This window comes from Morone saxatilis, unplaced genomic scaffold (genome assembly GCF_004916995.1).
Source record: "Morone saxatilis isolate NCDOM2014 unplaced genomic scaffold, NCSU_SB_2.0 Contig18, whole genome shotgun sequence".
In the NCBI taxonomy this organism is placed as follows: Eukaryota; Metazoa; Chordata; class Actinopteri; family Moronidae; genus Morone; species Morone saxatilis.
Genome location: NW_023339740.1, coordinates 5814349 through 5818121, shown reverse-complemented (window position 1 = coordinate 5818121; position 3773 = coordinate 5814349).

Genomic DNA, 3773 nt, shown 5'->3' with positions numbered 1-3773 from the left:
CTATTCCTAACTCGAAGCTCTGTCTCAGCTTTTGAGAAGTTGACACTTGTCTGCCTAATAAAATAACAAAGCAGTGACAACCCTCCCATGCTCGCTGTCTCTCATTTTGTAATGTGAATTAGGGGCTTCATAAAGGCAAGACCCATTTGGATTTTGCAAGTCAACAGATGGTTAACCTTTTCTGACCTGCTTTCTAATGTCACCATCGTGCTGGAAGAAAAGTCAGATTCAGTATAAGGTCAGGCCAGAACATGTTGAAAATGATATGCAAGGAAATCTACTGGCATAAATGGAGCAGTGCATAGGATTTACTGGCATCTAGTGGTGAAGTTTCAGAAAGCAACTAACTGAACACCGCTCATGTCTGTGTTCGACGACCTGGGGCGAAGTGTGTAGGCCATATCTAAAGCCAGTGTTTGGTTTGTCCATTCTGGGCTGCTGTAGCAACATGGCGGTTCAACATGCGGACTCTGTGGGAAGACGATCTCCTGCAGACAGATGTCTTAATTAAAACAGCTCATTCTAAGGTAACAACATAACGATTACTTTTTTCAGGTGATTATACACTAATGAAACCATACCTCTGAATATTAGATTCCATTTCTGCCAATAGTTCCTCCTAAATGTTACACACTGGACCTTTATTTTAACACCAATACACAAACATAGCACATACATGTGTATGGCCACTTACTGTATGCACACACTCATACACACACACACTCATAAGCAATCAATATAAGAGAGCATTTTGTACTGTTTTGGTGACCAGGCAATCAATAGAGTAATGGAGTGAGGCCAACTCTGATTGTATTGTCCCATTATTGTTTCACCTTCATGTCAAAGTGAAGTGTTGTCTGTAAAATTGTTTTCCCATTGAAACGGGAATGTGTGTGCTTATTAAAATAGTATTTTGTTTATGCAGTACACTATTTTTATCATGGATTTTCACTTCCATTACTACAGAGCACTTTATATGCCTGTTTGAATAAAGACACAACCTCAACAGTAGGAGCTACATATAAGAAGATGGAAATGAGCTTCAAGCCTCTGTGAGACTTAACACACATTCACACTTACAGTATGCTGCAGGCAAAACGCAAAGCTCTTTAATTGGGCCCTGGGAGAAAACTCCACAACAATCCATCCAAGAATTCATTATGAATTTAACAGATGATTAACATCACTGCAATACATTATGTTTCCACACTTCTATTGTGATTTTTCTCACAGTATGCCTACATTATTCATTTGGCATAGAGGCAATAATCACATCACAATAAAATTCTACAAGTAAAAGAGACGAACAACAAAGTGAAACTAACCTCTTGCTTTCCTGGTGATTGTATTCCATGTTATTTAAACTGAATTTCTGTGATAGGAATATGGATATGTCCAACGTCAGCGTCAGATTCTCCAGGCTGTAGAGAGATGTGCCACCACTCTTCACTGAGAGATTCCATGTTTTGTTGACACAGTGGAACTCATTGCCTCATTGCTCCTATGCTGCAGAAACAGCATTTGTTTTACCATCATTTTTATACTCGTTTTCAACCGGCCCTGGAATAGGCCATTTGCATTCTGATAGAAAAACTAATATAAGATGATGAAGGTGCACTATGGATATAGATCTGTATAGATTGGAAATCCAAGAAAAGGATTCTTCAAACTGTGCCAGAACTGTAGACCTCTCAGAAACATCAAACATTTTGATGACCAGCAGGCGATGACACAATGGTCTGCACCAGTGCTGGAAACTCACGTAAAATAATTTATCCAGACAAAGAGTCTACACTGTACTAGCACTGTGAGACTGTGCTATGGCACAGTGGTGCTTCGAGATAAAGGTTAACGTCATCATACTAACATGCTTGCAATGACATTGCTAACGTTGTGATGTTTAGGCAGGTAGGTAGGGAGGCTTCACACGCTAATATTTACTAATTAGCACTAAGCATAAAGAACAGTATTTGGTCATAAACCAAAGTGTTGGACAAATAATTTTTTTTATCTCATGATGGCGCTGTTCACTTACTTCATCATAAGGGGAGATGAATATTAAACATCATGGCAATCTATGGAATATTTTTGGAGACATTTCACTGAGAATTACAAATGACAATATATGATGCTGCTAGAGAAACCAAAGACCCTCATGAAATTCTCATGAATTGTATGGCAATATATGCAAGAGCTATATAGATATTTCAGACAGACATTGCTAGAGCCACTGTTTGTGTGGTTAAAACTGAAAGCAATGATGCTATAAAAAGTTTTAAAAAATAACTTTTCTGATGCTCATACAACGTTTTCCCCATACATAGTTACATTTTTGAACAAACAAAGTTGTCAGAGGCCTGCTGGGTAACAAACACTTCGTGAGTAAAATTTTTAAAATTATCTTAGTATGTGTGAGAGTTTGGGAATAACAAGAGAAAAGGCTCACAGGTACTGTCTCTGCTGGGCAGCCAGTTGCTCTCAGGAAGAGGTGTGAAGTTACACCCACACTCTCCCCAGAACAATGAAAATAACCGAGCCTGGGCCAGCATGCTCGCTGCATCCAACAAGGAGCCATGATAACTTTGGTTATGCATGCCTCCTCATTTGGTTGGATAAACAATTTATGCAAGATGACCTTCTATTGAACCATGTTGATGACCAATCTCTTCTCTAAAAGTGGATCTCATCACATTGTCCAAATACAGGTAGTGAGCCAAGGTACTCTGAGCCATCAAAAGTTGAGTGCTGTGTGGATTACAAAAGGCAGTGAAATGCTTTCTGCTTTACTCACTTCGGTTTCATGTACTTAACTGCCTATGGCTGCGCTCAGCTTTAGAAGAGGCACTCTTTTTTAACTTCAAAGGTTAAACTGGAACTATTTGTATAGAAGTGCACTTCGGAAGAAATCTACAACAATGTTTTACAGTGAAATGTTTCCCTGAATATTTATCTTTAAACACCAGCACATTGTGAAAACATTTTTGTTGTAAAAAGAGCAATTGGGCAAATTTGTCATTAAGCTTTGAAATCTCCCCAAAGAAAAAAAAAAGAAAGAATGCTGTAAATCATCACTTCACCCTTAACCCTTTCTTCACCCAAGGGTGAGCTCACCTGAGAGAAAAAGCACCTGTCAATTAAGAAGAGGAAAATGTCACCAGTTTTGCCGTCAAAAGTGACCTTGTGTGGGGTGAAACTGGTGATGCACAGTAGTATAAGTAGTTTTTTTTAATATATATTTATTTTTGTGGGCTTTATTGGATAGGACAGCTGAAGATAGACACGAAAGGGGGAGAGATGACATGCAGCAAAAGGCCACAGGTAGGATTCAAACCCATGACCACTGCAGCAAGGACTCAGCCTTGGTACATTGGGTGCCAGCTCTGCCAGGTGAGCTATAGAGCAGTGCAAATTTGACCTATTTCACAAGTTGCAAGATAAGTAAATACATTAAACCTCTGTCCACAGGGACCATGTAAAAGTAAATGCATTTTACAACTGTACTGAAAATTAAAGTCAACTGAAAGAACCATGCCTTTTTACTATTTTTCACAATGTTGAATAAATGTGCGTAAATTAGTCTACAAATGCTTTATGCACCGTTGCCTAAACTCAGTAATATAACTAAATAAATGAATTCAAAAATACGCATGACACCTTGCAACTCAGGTAAAGCCACATCTAGCAAATGCTTGCGACTGGGCATCATGTAGTGTGTGCCTCAGCATAGTCCACAAATCCCAACATCTTCAACAAATCAAAACAGCTGGTTGTGC